The following is a 17534-nucleotide window of genomic DNA, read 5'->3' as shown; positions in this document are numbered from 1 at the left end:
CCAGCATAGCCATCTGCAGCCTTGCCACTCAAAGATAGCAACATTGCTTAGGCCAAGTTGGGTACCCATGTGATCCAGGCAGGTGTGCCTTTCAGCCCAGAAAATCATGACATCACTGGCTGCCTTAAATAGCCTAACTCAGACAGGTGGAGGCTGGACACATGCTAGCCTCATAAGACACACGGCTGTCCTCTATCGTGATGGCTTCAAGTAGCTATCTCCCAACTAGGCTTCTTGCTCTGTCATGCCATAGACATCTCATGGCTCCAAATAGTGGGATGGTTATCACCTTCCTCCTTCTCTCTTCTTCTCCCTCCATCCTGTTCCTCCTCCTTCACTCCTTTTTTACCACTCTCCCCCCACTTGCCTGGGAGTGTGGGGGAAGGAGAGACTTCATAAGTCCTATCCTCTTTTCTCACTGCATCCCTAATCCAGAAATCCCCCCACTTCTGGTGGCTTCTCTCTCTGTCTCATCTCCTCCTCTCTATAATCTTCCCTCCTCCCAATGCACTTCTCCAGCCCTCCTTCAACACACACACACACACACACACACACACAGTGAAGCTGTACAATAGAAAGGAGAAATGCAAAAGCAATATAGGATCTAGGAGGATCTCAAAAATTAACTAAAATATGGGAGTTCCAGGGAAATAGAGGAAATTTGCTCACTCTGCTTGTGGGTAAAATAGTGACTTTACCACAATTCAGAATTTTTATTTTTTAAAAATAAATTTTTATTAGTGTTCCTTTCAACATAAACACAGACAAAAACATACAATAAAATAAATTACAGAATTGAGAGAAAAGAAAAAAAGAATAAAGGGGAAAAAGAGAAGAAAAAAGAATTAGAAGGAGAAGAAAATAAAAAAAGAAGAAGAAAGGGGTAAAAATTGAATAAACCAAAAAAAAAAGAAAAGAAGAAAAGAAAGCCAAAAAAGAACATGTAAAATATAAAATAAACTTCCAACTATTACATGGTGTCTTTGGGTCTTATCTTTTCCCCCTTTCCTGAGTTCTTGAATTCATCCTAATAGCCCAGATCATTCCTTTTCTCCAGTTATGAGGTTTTGTACATAATCTGATTTTCTTAGATCTCAAATTAAAATCTTCATTTTTTCCTCTTTTAAGTATTTTTTAATCATTTCCCAGTCCATTTGTTTTCTTGAATGACCTTGATTGTTCGCTAGCAGATACGTCAATTTGTCCATATTCATTATTTCTAGGATATTATTAATCTAGCATTTCGTTTCTGGAATTTCTTTATTTCTCCAAGACTTGGCTATGGTCATCCTTGCTGTGGTAATTAAATAATTAAATAGTAATTCTTTATTTTTTTATCTTTTTCTATATCTAACATTCCCAATAGCATAATTTTGGGGTCCATATTTATTCTAATTTGTAACATCTTCTGAATTTTGGTGTGTATTTCTTTCCAGAACACTTTAATTTTATTACAGGACCATCACAATTCAGAATTGATATTCTATAGATATTACAACATGCTGGCTGAAGTTCTTCACATATTGAACTCATGGCCCTAAATGTTCCTTCAGTTTTCTTGAAACTGTAGTGATGCACTTTGAAGATTCCTGCATCCTCCATGTTTTGTGCTTTTTCTTCTTCTTCTATCCATCTTTCAAACAAGTATTTAAGAATGCATGAAAACTAATTTCCTACCAAATAACTCAGAAAGATCTCTAGAGCTGATACTCTACAAAGTACAAAGATACAATTTGCGTAAATTATCAATGTTTAACACTTAGGAGACACACAAAAATGGCTTGTTTGTGCCGAGTTAACATAATCTGCTGTATTAATTGTTTTCTCTTTTTTTGTCAAAATGCTGCTAATTGTGATCCACTTATCGCCTTTGTTCAAAGCAAAGAATTTTAATTACCTTTGGAAAATGTAATTAATAATAATTACATTATTACAACTGCACAACATTAATTGCAATTACATTACAATAAAGAAGTCGAGTTCCATTTGGAAAATGTACAAGTCATTCTAACAGGCTTAAGGCATGACTGAAAATGTGGTATTGCACACAGGAATGAAAGTTGCTTGCTTGAGCTTCCATCTTTCACCTTTCTTTTCAAATATTATTTGGTGTCTCTTCATGTTTGCAGGCTAAGGAGGACTGAATTATTCCTATACCTAAAATGTCTTCTCTTTATTAGCATTCAAATATTGTATTTCAGTTCAGTGAGAGAGGAAAATTACCTTGCATTGTCTCTGGCCTCTGGGAATAGCATGTTAATTTTTGCCCGGCCGCTAACCTAAATAACTTCTGAGGGCATGTACATACGACAGATTCTAGCTGGTTTTAATCTCTTTTCAGTGGACCTTGGGAGCTGTTTTATAAATAGGAGCCTTTTCTAAAGCACAATTGTCCAGTTTCTCTGGGGGAAAATGGTAACATTTACCCCAGTGTAAAAAAAAAATCAATATAAACTATTAAATCGCTTTTAGTGGGCCCGTTGTATCTGCTGGAATTTGGTTCCAGGAACCCCTGTGAATACCAATATCTGTGGATACTGAAGGTCAATTCTATACAATATTGCATTAAAATAGTGCCCCTTATATAAAATGAAAAAAATGGGGGAGGGAGTGTATTTAAAAGCCATGTTTGGTTCAATCCATGGAAAATAATTCCATAGCTATAGAGGGCCTCCTGAATATTGGGTAACAAGAAATACCTGCTGTGTTCTCAAGAATGTAAGAGATATTGTGAGGAAAATAAAACTGCAAAGTAACAAATGTCAAAGTGTGGCACAGTAAAAAAGGTAAAGGTTTCCCCTGACGTTAAGTCCAGTCGTGTCTGATTCTGGGGGTTGGTGCTCATCTCCATTTCTAAGCCGAAGAGCCGGCGTTGTCCGTAGACACCTCCAAGGTCATGTGGCTGGCATGACTGCATGGAATACCATTACCTTCCCACCAGTGTGGTACCTATTGATCTACTCACATTGGCATGTTTTCGAACTGCTAGGTTGGCAGAAGCTGGAGCTAACAGCAGGCGCTCACTCTGCTCCTGGGATGTGAACCTGCGAACTTTCAGTCTGCAAGTTCAGCAGCTCAGTGTTTTAACACACATCGCCACTCTTAAATTTTAATTATTACAATGAGTTCTGATCACTGTAGCATTTGGATTATGATACTATCCAACTAATTATTCTTTCCTTGGAAATTCCTTTCTTTGTGTGGCCACAGGATAAGCAAAAAACAAAAAACAAAAACAAAACATAGGCTAAGCAATAGTGCAAGAGAAGAAGAAGAGGCTTCAAGATGATAATCTGTATGTTCTCAGAGATTTCAAGAATGGACTATTTCAATAGCCTAGAAGGGTGGGTGGATGAGTGCAAACTTTCTTCCTTCTTTAGTGCATACATTTTTCCTTCAGACATGCCTAGTTCTACTGAGAATCTCCTTCTCAAAGTTACGAGGGCTTGTTTATTTTTTACAAGGTGTTATTCAATGTATATGTGTAGATGACAACAGCCTTTGCTAATTCATTCACTGAATTGCATTCCATCTACAAGAAGAGAAACAAAGGTGTTGTCTTGCTTCAATTCTGGCTTGCCTGCTTCGTGAGATAAAGTCCTGGGTTATAACCAGTAATAGACATTAAAAAGGAAAAGCGTTGAAAGTCAAATCAAAATATGACCCTCAATTATGACAAAATAATCAGGTCAGATGCATTAATCAAACATACATTACCATTGTACGGGGAACTTTAATAATACTATATGCTATTTGGACATATTTTCGTTGTACATAGACCATCTTGTGTTTGTTTAGATACTTTACAAGTATTCTGGGATTTTGTATAGTAAGAACAGGGAAAGTCAGGTGGTGTTGCTTCTCCCTTGGGATAAGTTAAGGAACACAGCAGGACAACGGTCCCCCCCCCCCCCCCCCCCCAGGCTGGATTCACAACACTACATAGTGAATCACTCCACTGCCCTCTAGCTTTGGACCTCAGTGTGATGAGATCCTAGGTTCTTCTGGATTTCAAAATAAAATTATAGCAAATCTATCAGAAATATATGGCGACATTTTAAAACACATTTCTTTCACTCCGTTGTTATCTCTATAAGATACGTAAAAGATATTTAAGGAGGAAGTATTGGACTGATTAGTATGAAATTCTAAAGTGTGATGTGCGAAAATACAGATAAACATAAAAATAGGGCACAAGTTATGCATCATTTAGCCAGAATTCAGTGGTCCAAAATCGAAAACTTGTCCACATGGGCAGCTGAGATAGTGACACCTTTGCTTTCTGATGGTCTGGTGTACACAAACCTTGTTTTATGTGCAAAATTATTTAAAAATATTGTGTTTTAAAAACTAACTGCAGGCTGTGTCTATAAAATGTATATGAATCATATATAATAATTATTATTAATGATGATGATGATGATTATGATGATGATAATCCAGCATATCCATCTTGTTTGTTGTGTCATAATAAAATAATAATAATAATAATAATAATAATAATAATAATAATAATAACAACAACAACAACAACACACCAGACATCACAGTAGTGGAAAGGAAAAAGGTTTGGATCATTGATGTTGCCATCCCAGGTGACAGTCGCATTGACAAAAAACAACAGGAAAAACTCAGCCGCTATCAGGACCTCAAGATTGAACTTCAAAGACTCTGGCAGAAATCAGTGCAGGTGGTCCCGGTTGTGATCGGCACATTGGGTGCCGTTCCAAAAGATCTCAGCCAACATTTGGAAACAATAGACATTGACAAAATCACGATCTGCCAACTGCAAAAGGCCACCCTACTGGGATCTGCGCGCATCATCCAAAAATACATCACGCAGTCCTAGACACTTGGGAGGTGTTCGACTTGTGATTTTGTGATACGAAATCCAGCATATCTATCTTGTTTGCTGTGTCATAATAAAATAATAATAATAATAATAATAATAATAATAATAATAATAATAATAATAATAATAAATTATTTCCTCTCCTCATGGCTTGAGACAAGGTACAACACAGTCAAATAACAACAAACAAAGATCAAAATACAGCAGTAATAGAATGCAAATCCAAAACTCATGGTTCAAAGTTGACTGGCTAGGCCTGCCGGAAGAGATTCCATCTTCCAGATATCTCGTTATGTCTGTATATGGAAATACAGATATTCCAAAATCTAAAAAAAATCCAAAATCTGAAAGACTTCTAGTCCCAAATATTTTGGATAAGGGATGCTCAATCTGTGCTCAAAATAAGAATGTTTTTGAACATATGTTAGTTGATAACCACTAGCAGCTAAAGTCTGCTTTTCACAGATTTTTCCAATTACTTATTTAATTCCTGTAAAAGGGTATGATTCCAACAAATATGTAGTATTGTGTCTGAAAGATAAAATAACATAAGTGCTGTAATCCAACATCACCTTATTATGGTGTACATGTCTGTATATGGAAATTCATATTTCATAATCCCCAAGCAGAATGCAACACATGTGCAATGAGTGAGTGCTGTTGGGTAAGGCGCAATGAAGAAAGTGCAATGCACAATTAGTTATGCATAGTCACAGTGCACAAAATTGCTGTGTGCTTCTGTCTCTGTCAACAGAATATGTCCATTGCGCTATGGTTATTTATTTTATTTATCGCATCATATCAGAAGCCAAACCGAGGTTCTGTTGCGATGTATTTAGAAACAAAAACAAAGTTAAAAACTTAGCATTATACTATGCGCTATGGTGAATAACTTGTGCTTACAAAGAATGACTTATGTATGCAAGTGTCACAGATTAGATGCCGGCTATCATCATGCAAATGAAAATACTAAAGGCTCATATAATAAAATCACAATTATTTTGCAAGCAAATGGTGAATACAAATATGTGACAGTCAAACAGAGATGTGTGCAGTCATTTGGATGAAAACCATGCCCAGAGATGAATATTATATCCTCTTGCACACCTCTATACTTATTGGCTGGCAGGAAAAAAAATAGACAATGTAATAGATGCAAGCTAATTGAAATGGGTATGAATGGTATGTTCTTTCAGTATCACAAGATTCTGCAACTAATTTAAAATTCAACAGAATAATATGAAGTCTTTTAGTACTTAATTAAACTTTTGTAATGCCTGTTTTACCAAGATGAATAAAATGCATAAATTGCATAAGGTGACATCTAATGCACACAAAAAAGAGAAATGTAAAAAAATATATAATCGGAACAGTGGGTACATTAAACTGATCCTTAATAATTGAAACCAATTTAATCATTTGAGATTATTTTATTCTAGCTGACGTAATACTGTAGCAGTTTTATTCTAATTATAACCTGTTTCATTTTACTCTGCCTTTCTAGTTAATTATTACAGTCAATTTGTAAAATGACATGGTTCCACATTTGCATAGGTCACTATTAAATAAATGAATAGCTGAAATTACTGTAGCATTGAAGTGTCAACTTTGGTAGAAGTCAAGAGGACTTCAAATGTTCTTCTAACACCCCTTAATGTGTTAATGACCACTATTAAACTGCAATTAAAAGGCCAGGGGAAAAATGCATGAAACAGTTAATAGAAAAATAGCAGCAGCACAATTAAAATGCTTAAGGTTTTTTTTTTAACTGATACAAACTAAAGTGATACGCTCAAAGAAGTATAGTATGAATCTATGCTTAATACATGACAGAGCTGACAGTTTAATGATAACAAATCATAGGCTGCCTTTTTGAGGGAGCGTTACACGTCAGTTTAACATTAGCATCAGTAGTAAACAAGACAATGTGGTGATTTTACCTTGTATTTAAATTACTACTTATTATGGCACCAAATAATAGCTTTAAATAACTGGTGTCCAGAGCCTTGATAGACTGTATGTGTGAGAGGGATGAGGAGAAAGATGGTTACTGATAACTACATGAAAAGTTTTGTCATGCTAAAGAAAGGATATGTGCAATCATGTCTCATTCAACACAGCGTATTATATATATATATCGTGCCTGAACCATTTCCAAAGATATGCAAACATACATCAATTCAGACATGGATTAAGCTTTTGACACAAACAGGAATGAATATTTGCTACACTGGCCACCAGTGGTTTATATGTGACTAGATAGGGATGGATATGTTGTTTTGTAGTGTGTGCGGGGCGAAAGCATGCAATTTTCTTGTGCAATAGCACAATGAGAAATAAAGCTATTCTACTCTAGTCATTCTAGAATTGATAACAGATGAATTATGGTCATTCATTTTTTCTTTAAAAAAAGAATTGCAACCCTTTACCAGCATTACTGGTGACTTGAAGGTTGGGCTGCTGACCTGAAGGTTGCCGGTTCGAATCCAACCCAGGGAGAGCGTGGATGAGCTCCTTCTATCAGCTTCAGCTTCGTGCGGGGACATGAAAGAAGCCTCCCACAAGGGAAGTAAAAAACATCAAAAGCATTTGGGCGTCCCCTGGGCAAAATCCTTGCAGATGGCCAATTCTCTCACATCAGAAGCAACTTGCAGTTTCTCAAGTCGCTCCTGACACAAAATAAATGGAGCAAAGTGGAAAAATATACTTTCATTTCTTTACTATTAATGTAAAGAGTATATGATTATGGCAGTATAGACAGTCCCCCTTATCTATGGGTTCTGCATTCATGGATTCAACCAGCCATAGCTCAATTTTTTTTATTCAAAAAAGCAAACATTGATTTTGCCACATGCCAAAGGCCTACCTTGTGTTAGCTTCCTGTCGTTTCACAGATTCTCAGGCTTTCTCCGGCACTAGTTTTAGTTTCTTGCCATATTATATAAGGGATTCCATTTTATTATGCCATTGCATGTAATAAGACCTCAGCATTCATGAATTTTGGTATCTATGGTATCTATGGGTGGTCCTGCAACAAACCTCAGTACTGAGGCATTATCAGTGTAAGAGGCTAGAGACCCTAGTGTCACAATGAATTAAACCCTTGTGCCAGCAGAACTGCTGGCTAACAGTTCAAATCCAGGGAGAGCAGGTGAGCTCCCTCTGTCAGCTACAGCTCCACATGCAGGGACATGAGAGAAGCCTCCCACAAGGATGTTAAAACATCAAACATCCATGCATCCCCTGGGCAACGTCCTTGCAGATGGCCAATTCACTCACACCAGAAGTGACTTGCAGTTTCTCAAGTCACTATTGAAACTACTGTCACTACTGGCAATCTGCCACCTTCTTTCCGCAGTGCAATTCATTGCACGTTTCCTAACAGTTATAAACCTATTTTTATTAATTTAGTCATGTTGGATCCGTCTGCCAAGTTTGATCCAGATCTATCATCGTTGAAAGTAACAGTGCTCTCTGGAAGTTGGAGCTGTCTTGGAAACTTGTCAACTGCAAATTAGCTATAGCAGAGCACTTGATGAACCAACCTGACACAGTATATTATTTGAGAAGACAGAAATGCTTGACCACTCCAACAATTAACATGTCAGACTACACAGAGAAGCCACTGAAATCCACAAGCATGTGGACAATTTCAACAGAAGGGAGGAAACCATGAAAATGAACAAAATCTGGCTACCAGTATTAAAAAAAACCTCCAAAATCAGAATAGTAAATAAGGAGCAACACTCTAAAAATAGAAGAATTCCAGACATGAATCAATCAGGGGCAGCTAATGACGCTGAACAAAGGATTCCCCCAGGCAGGAAGAAGCCAGGAGATGAAGCTATTCAATGCTATTTCAGGTGATTAATCACAACATTCACACTGGCCTCCAACAGACAAGAGTTCTTTTCCCCACCCCGGATCTTCCACAGATATATAAACCTTCCTTGCTTAGTTTCTCCATATACCTCACAACCTCTGAGGATGCCTGCCATAGATGTGGGCAAAACGTCAGGAGAGAATACTTCTGGAACATGGCCATACTGCCTGGAAAACACACAAAAACCTAATAATAATAATAATAATAATAATAATAATAATAATACTTTATTTTTCTATCCCGCCTCTATCTCCCCGCAGGGACTCGAGGCGGTTAACATGGGGCCAAGCCCAAAAACAAACAGTAAACAAAATAAAATGCGTATATAACCAACATCATCAAACAGGTAAAATAAACAAATTTAAAACCACAAAATACAGAATAGTACAATAAAACAACAAAACACAAAATAATAATAAAAGCAATACCACCACTTAATGGCAAAATAAATAGAGAAAATGCGGCGGGGGTGTGTGTTCTAGAACAAAGTGCAGAGATATGAATTGTAAACACTGTTTGGTTGGATAAGTAAACGAAGTGCTGACATGTTCAGTAGGAGATTTGGAGTGGGATAGGGAATCAAGTTATTTCCAACAGAGGAGCAGAATAAAGTGAAAAATATAGCGATTCTCATTTAGATGGGGTCTGTCATGGGGATTAATTATTTGAAGTTTTTAACTCTTTTCTAAAGGTTGACAGGGTAGGTGCTTGTCTAATCTCCCCGGGGAGAGAATTCCAGAGCCAGGGGGCCACCACAGAATAGGCCCTCTCATTGAGTTTGACTCTGGGAATTATACGATATGAGAATCCAGTCTTCTGTCATTTTACAGGAATAATTGGATTATGGCATCCATGTAAACAGGGAAGTTTTATTTCTTCTAAACTGTATAAGGATATGATGTGCCCTTGTCAATTGTATTTGAGCATGCCATGATTTGTGACTTGAGAAAAGAGACAATCTTTTTGCAATTTCTACTCCAGCCCTGATCAATGTTTAATCATGTTCACTTTTTGGCAGGCTGCAGACACAGGATGGCTGGCAGAGCCATTTTTAGCAAAGGACAGACACAAAGAAAGATGCCTTGGGGTAGGGCACAGTTGTTGGCTACATGGGTATGATTATAAAAATAATTAGACATGAATAAATAAGGTCTTGATGAGCAATGCATAATACTTTACATGTATGTTTGTATATGACCGTTAATGTCCTCCATGGTTGAAAAACAACTTTTGGTTGAATTGGCTAAAGATGGACAAGTAAATAATGCCCTACAGTATCAGGAGATTTATTTGCTTAAAAGTAACACATAAGTACCAGTCATTTCTTTAATATTTGAGGAGTGACCTAAAACTGCTTTTAAGGGAGGAGGATACCCAGGGTGCCAAAACACTCATCTTCATCATCATCAACAACGGTAAAATTGCAGGAAATGTAAATCTATTTAAAGCAGAGGTGGCAGTCATGGAGCATTGTGATGTATCATCTTGACATAAAGTGAATGAGTTAGATTAGTGACTGACACCAGCAATGTCAGAATTTACATTGCCACACACATAAACTCTATGGAAATCTACTATTAGCTGCGCTCCCAGTAAGCAGTGATGAGTAATGAGGTAAAAATTGACAATGTCAATAGTCATAAGCCCTCACAGGCAGGATAATGAACTGTATGTGTGAGAGAGTATGCAGGCGTGTTCTTGTGTATGTTTCTGCGTGGATGCCAAAAGTTCAATTGTGGCATCTTTCATTATAGTCCAGGTATGCACAGTAACAAATATAATGTGAATTGGAAGTTGATATAATAAACATTAGTTGACATGCTTTTTTATAAGTAAGCATCAGTGACATCTATTTGAGATGGAAATACATCGAAATCCACAGGCCTAAAATTGATTGCTAGTGCTGATGAGAGCAGACTCTGGAAAATCAATGGAATTTATGTAAGTGTTGACTTATCATTTAGCAGTTGATTTAATGGGTCTACTCTACCTAAGAGGCCTCGCAATTATATCTAGGTTATTCGATCCATATCTGATTCTATGAAAATTCATAAGCTCTCTTCTGGGATAGTTTATACAAATTTAGTCAATTTATATACACTTATTGTGCTCCCAGGACTCAGATTTTTCAAGTAAAAACATATTTCAGCACTTTTCCCAAGCAAAACATCACCCAGCACAGACAAAGCTAGAATGCATCAGTCTTCCTACTGTGGCTATATTCTTCCAGGAATTATTAATGAGATATACACTGCACCCAAACCTGAAGTTCCTATTTAACAGCAACTAATATCCTTCATCATTTTCTGTAATTATCCTTTTGAAGCCATCTAAGCCTCATAGCAGTGAGCTGAATGAGTAAAAACTAGATGTTGTGTGAAAAAAGGCCAATGGTTTCACAAGTCTTAAAAACTAGCAAATGAATCAGGGCACAAGCTTTTGTGAAGTATAGTTTGTTTCATTAGGTTCATATGAAGTTACATGAAGAAATTGCTTTCTTTGGGATGGATCAATAGGTAACACTAAACTGTGCTGTTTAAGTAGTAAAACATGACCTTGGATCATTTTGCAATGCTCTTGTAATCTACAAGAGGGTTGGGGATCTTTGCAGTTCTCCACATGTAAATGGATTACATTTCCCATCTGTTCTAGTCGTACAGTCAGTGGTAAGAAATGCTGACAATTGTAGTTCAGCACCTGGAGCTCCAGAATCCCTCACCCCACAACAGCTTCCCCCAAGTTAATATCCCATAGATGTCTTTATGTATAACTAGTGGTATATGTAGTATATTATTATTATTATTATTATTATTATTATTATTATTATTATTATTATTATTATTATTTTATTATAGCACAGCAAACAAGATAGATATGCTGGATTTTGTATCACAAAATCACAAGTCGAACACTTCCCAAGTGTCTAGGACTGGATCAATTAACTACGTGCTAAATAAAGTTTAATTTTAATTGTGCTCTCTGAAATGTGCAGATGGAATAAACCACAACAGGCAGATTATCTCATTAGTACTAATCTAAATGTTCTGTGGTCTCCGCACATTTTATGTGTGTAGAGCATATATTTTGCAATCATTCTTCAGTTTTTAAAAAAGGGTCGACGCCATACTCCAAAACTGTAATAACCATTTGTACAGGATTTAGTCTTTCAATGGGATGAATTAAATTCACCAAATTAGTGATTCAACAAAATCTCTTCCAGTAGACACAGTCAAAAATTACTCACTTTGATTCTACAATGCCATGTATTATTTTAACTGATTTACTTGTAATGATTTCTGCTATGATATCTTTAAGAAGACATGACAAGAAATTACTCCATGTAAATTCACTGCCATATCTAGCAAGAAAGAACCATAGACATAAAATAACCCTCTGTGTGAATTAAAGCAGTAGATTTGCATCTATGCAAGGCTGAGAATCCAGAGATTCATTGTGGCAGATGAATGCAAGGTCATTCTCATATGCTACAGCAGTAATTGTAGTCCTCTGGAGTTTTGGACTTCAGTTCTCAGAAGCATTAGCTTTCATGGCCAATGATCTGAGATTCTGGGAGCAGGAATCCAAATCAGACCAACGTTTAGAAAACACTGTGCTACAGAGCAGCCTCAGTTTTACAGTCAATGTTACCATCCAACAGCAAGCAAGATAACTGCACATCCAGGGAGCATAGTTCTCCCCTACATCTTGTACCAAGAAATCTCAGTGCTTTAAAAATCCAATGGTCACATACAATTAATTGTGTTGGAGCTTCTAAGGTTACTGGAGAATCCTACCACTCTAAAAATGATACCCAGACCCCTAGATCCCCAACCAAGGTATGTTTCATGATTGTAACACTCCATGTACTATAGTGAGTGGCTGAGCCTTTTGAGTTAACTAGTGTTGTCCTAGAAAATGTCATGCCTAAAATAGAGTGCATAGACTCAAGACTAATTTCCACTCCAGTTTGTTTACTTTTTGTAGTTTAGGGCAGGACTTTTTGAATGTTCAGCTAAAGAGTTCCTTGCCTCCCCAAACTACATTTCCCAGAATTCTGCTGGTGGCAAAAATGCAGAGCTGCTCGCTTTCATGCCCTGGTGTGATAATGTATTTAGAAAGAATGGGAAGCAGGTTATGTGAAGAGCTCTGCCCAAGATCATGGAGAATTGCTACTGGTCACAGCAAATAACACTGGGATAGACCAGAACTGGAGTATAGACCTCCAGATGTTCACCACCCAGCAACCTAGTTGGCTTAGCCAATAGTGAGAGATGATGACACTTATGGTCCATCAATTTCTAGGAGACCACATATCTCTCATTTATGAGGAAAAATGGACCACACAATCAGTTTTGGCAAAATAATCTCCCTATATTTCAGGGTAGCACAATCTGCAGTCTTCCAGATGTTTGAACCCCCAGCTCAAAAGCCCTGGCTAGCTTGTTCAATGGTTAGGATTTCTGGGAGCTGAAATCCAAAACACATGGAGGGCTGCAGGTTGTGCAGGTTTGCTCCCCAAAATGCTGGTTAAAGGATTCTGAGCATTATAGTATATCTCCAGCCAGTGGTGGGGCCAGTTCTAGTCATCCCCACTTTTATGTCAATGTAATCCTCACCCTCCCTAGATGCATGGGAATCTCTTTATGTTTATGGGAACCCCTACACCTGGAAGATATTGCTGGATGAGGGCAAATATTCCAAGGTGTTCCCTTTTTATCTCACTATCCTTAGAAAGTCACTGATTCTTAACACATGTTCCTGGTCTCTCCTGGGCTTGCCTGCAGCCATGTCTGCTCAGGCCAGATTGTGATAGCTTTAACTGGATAACTTTCCTTTCAGCTTAATGACCACAAACACGAAATATGTCATAACCGATTTGTCCTCGCATATCAAGCACGTTACCATATAGGAATCTTTTCACACCAGATGTAATGTGCTTTGTATGTCCATTTCTGCAGAGTTAGGGTGAATCAACACATATAGAAATAAAATATGGCCTGAATTGTCCCATGAATATAAATATACCCCACTGCAGATCTGATAGTGTCCTGGGTGTAAAGTGTTCCCTCACTACTTAGCGGTTCACTTTTCGCGGATTCGCTGTTTCGCGGTTTTTCAATAAACTCTAAAAGGCTATTATAAATCATAAAAAATTACAATGTACAGCCTAAGGAAGGGAGGAAGGAGAAGCCAAAGGGAGAGAAAAGGAGGCCAAGCGGCAACGGGAGGAGAGAGAGGCGATTTATCAACATATGATTGGTTGATAAAGACTTAAAATAGTGTATAACTACTAAAATAATGTATAAATATTAAAATAAATATAGCGTCCCTACTTTGCGGATTTTCACTTATTGCGGGTGGTCCTGGAACCTAACCCCAGCGATAAGTGAGGGAACACTGTATAGGAAAGATCATCATATAAAGAAAAATGTGTTGATGGGATGATGTGCTAGATGTATCTAACTTGTATTGAAATCTCAAAATTAGCAAAATCAGGAATGCTATTGAACAACAAAGCAAGAGCAATCTTACATAACTGCATATGTAATGTTTCATATAAACTAACTAGATGGTTTACATGGAACAGTCCATCATATAATGATAGGCAGGGTGCAATGATAGACTGTCTAGAGTCCATGTTGTAATGATAGGCACTTAAGCCCTGATGAAATCAATGGAGATTAAGTATGCATAACTGTGCCTTGGATTGTAGTCATAAATTGTACAATTTATGCTGCAGGGTCACAGTGGTCAATAGGAGCAAGAACGGATTTGCTTTCCAACTGGCAGACATGAGTAAGGAATGTGCAGGAAGAAGAAACGGGAAGCTTCCTTCTGGAGCCAAGTCACAGATGTCAGCTTTTCCTCAGTTTCCTCCCTTAGAAGAAACATAAACTGAAATCAGTTCTTAACGTGGCAGAGCCTTGCTTTGAACAAAATGGAAGGGCATAACAAACCTTTTCAAAGGAGGAACTAAACAGCAGAAGGTGTAGAAAGTCTTCTCCATGCTGAGAAAGACACTGCTTCCTACAGAGAAGATGGAAATAACTTGAGTTCTTGGGTTTATACTATTTGCTGTGACTGCAACTATTGAACAAGGCAATACCCATTTCCACTTTTCCCCTTTTGCTTAAAAAGACCTGATTTATGATCATGAAATCATCATCCTGTGTATTCCACTGAGAAAAATTGGAGGCATTCAGTCTGTACAAATTTCTATATAAACTGTCCAGAACTTATATATATATAATGCATATATGAATGCATAATGCATTCCAGATATTTATCTATTTAAGTAACAGGGACACATTATTTAGATTCAATTTTGTATGTACTCTCCCCAAAAACAGTTAGAAATGCAAAAATGCCCCAGATTCTTCCAATGATTTATCAAAATATTGATCGAAAGAACATTGCTTGAGATACATGACCAGTTGGCCTATGGCCCCATGTTTAAGTTGAAAGGGGTGATTTGGGAATACCCCAATCACTTACAATACCCGAGTTTGCCAAGCCGCTATGAGACCACTTCAGAGACCAAAATAGTTGAGGACAAAACACCTTTATTGTAGCTACAGACAGACGATGACCACACGTAGTAGTGGGGCCAGCAAAAATCGTCTGTCCTGAATGCTTCCTTCAGGGCATATTTATAATGCACTTGTTTATCACATTTCTAGTTCCTCTTTCTGGACTGGGTTTACTGGAAATCCCCCAGTTCAGTTTGTGGTTAGCTAGTGCATCCTGAGTTGTCAACAAGTCCAGGATGTAGCTAACCACGAACTGTAAAACATTTCAACAGGTGCAGCAAAAAGTACATGTATTGCATATATTTTCTCAGAATCGGCTTAACTGCAAGCGTGACTGAAACTGCTTCTGGCTAAACATAGAACACATGCCATCTGTCACAAGACAGCAAGTTGCAAAGTTTTATCTTTACTGATTTTCTAATTTCAAGCAGACAGGCAATTCAAAATGGATTCACTTTGGTTCAGTGATCCCTTCATTCCCTCCTTTTTTCTTGTAACCAAGAAAGACATTTTCTTGGTTGCACAGGCCACTCCACACTTCCAATTATAGTGGGGTGGTTTCTTGCTCTATGGTGTTCAACTGCATGTACATGACATGCTGAACTTCCCTGTGCTGAGTGAAAGTAGCAGTGATCAGTTTTGCCATCATGTTCCTCAAGCACGACATAATGCAGGGCAAAAAGAGCAAAGCAAGAAGTATAATTAGCAGGATTGTAAACAGTGTTTTTATGAGGTCTCGTAGCCAACCAAGATTCGGCAACCAATTAAAAAGCCAATCAAACCAGCCGGTTCCCTTAGGGGTATAAGTAGCCCTTATAGTGGAGACAACGTTATTGATTTTGGCCACATCAGATTCAATAAGTCCAGACTCATTAACATAATGGCAGCAGGTTACATTCAACCATATGCATAAACCACCTTCCGCCGCTAGGAGGTAATCTAGAGCAATCTTGTGTTGCATGAGAACCCCTGCCAATGAATCAATTTCAGTCTGGAGTGCTTTCATGCCAATAACAGTCTGATTAGCCAAAATTTCCAACTGTGCTGAAAGTCTCCGCAGTTGTTTAACATTTAGGGCAACTCCCAGAGAAGGGAACAGGACTGTTGCAAATCTCTCTCCCTCTGAAAGATAAGTATTTTCAGGATCATAGCCACGTTTTTCATCATATGATCTTTTAGGCCTGTTCCACCGGTCAGTTGCTTCCAATGCCTGCAGGGGCTGCTCTCGCGGGTGTATGTCAATATTAGTGGGAACTAGGGTACCAATGGTGCAGGTACCAACCCATAGTGGGGGCAAGACTTTTCCTCCCCACTTTCCACATATCCAGAAATACCCCGGGGGCAGTCCTCCCATAGCATGGTTATCAAGCAAAATACCGGGCCTTGGCCTACCAGGAATTTGGTATTCCATTGGGAAGTTTCCTCGCGTCCGGACCAGATCTTGTCGTGGTGGGGGTGCAGCTTTCACCACCGGTGGTCGTGGTGAAGGCGCAGCTCCTGCCACCGGTTGTCGTGGTGGAGGCGCAGCTCCCGCCTCAGGTGGTTGAGTTGCTGCTCGAGGCAGCTCCGACCCGGGCTTAACCACATATATCTTTGGGGGCGTATTAGCTTTCCCATTACGTGCCGGACGAGAGGGTGGTTTCTTGTCATCACCCTCTGGTGAGGCAGCTTGCCTTCTCAATCTCTGCGAGTGACCATCCCGTTGTGGCTGTGGCTGTTCAACTCCAAAGTGTATGTTGTCATAATATACAGGGAGAGTGAGATTACAACGGGGGTAATCTCCTACTTCTATGAGATTGGCTTGGGGGAAGTTCTTATGATCAATTTCTGAGATCCCATCTTTTGATCGTGTCAAACAGGCTGATGCGGCTGGTGCAGAATCATCAAGGGCTAATAAAAATTGAGCCGAATCAGTCAACCCCTCTTCATCAGCATATGTCCAAGGGGTAAACAATTTCCATCCAGATACATCCAGCAGCGGTCCTGCTTTCATGACCCAACCCTCATATTGAGAGTGAGGGCTATGGGCACAAATCCAGCAGTCTTTTACCTCTGCTTCCTTGACTATATCTTTAATTAATTTGTGGAACATGTTCTTGTCCCAACCCATCTGAGTCTGCACCAATGTAGAAGAATCAGTGCATCTTTCAGGTTCTCCCAGGATACACTAAGCTTCTACTTTTTCAAAATCCAATGATCACAGGGACAGACAGTGAGGTGAAATCTTCTGAACAGGAGCACAGAGAGCAAAACAAACACCACAGGTATG

The 17534-nt window shown here is 38.4% G+C and overlaps 1 long non-coding RNA gene across 1 annotated transcript; it reads left to right on the top strand.

Annotated features, from left to right (window-relative positions):
- Nucleotides 1-9207: 9207 nt before the first annotated feature.
- LOC134299224 (uncharacterized) lies at nt 9208-14855 on the top strand. Its single transcript, XR_010006389.1, has 2 exons — nt 9208-10349; nt 14476-14855. It is a non-coding gene; the product is annotated as an uncharacterized LOC134299224 (long non-coding RNA).
- The last annotated feature ends 2679 nt before the right edge of the window (nt 14856-17534 follow it).

The sequence above is a fragment of the Anolis carolinensis genome, chromosome 5, assembly GCF_035594765.1.
Source record: "Anolis carolinensis isolate JA03-04 chromosome 5, rAnoCar3.1.pri, whole genome shotgun sequence".
Lineage (NCBI taxonomy): Eukaryota > Metazoa > Chordata > Lepidosauria > Squamata > Dactyloidae > Anolis > Anolis carolinensis.
Note: the sequence above shows the minus strand (reverse complement) of the source record. Positions and strands in the feature narration are given on the sequence as shown.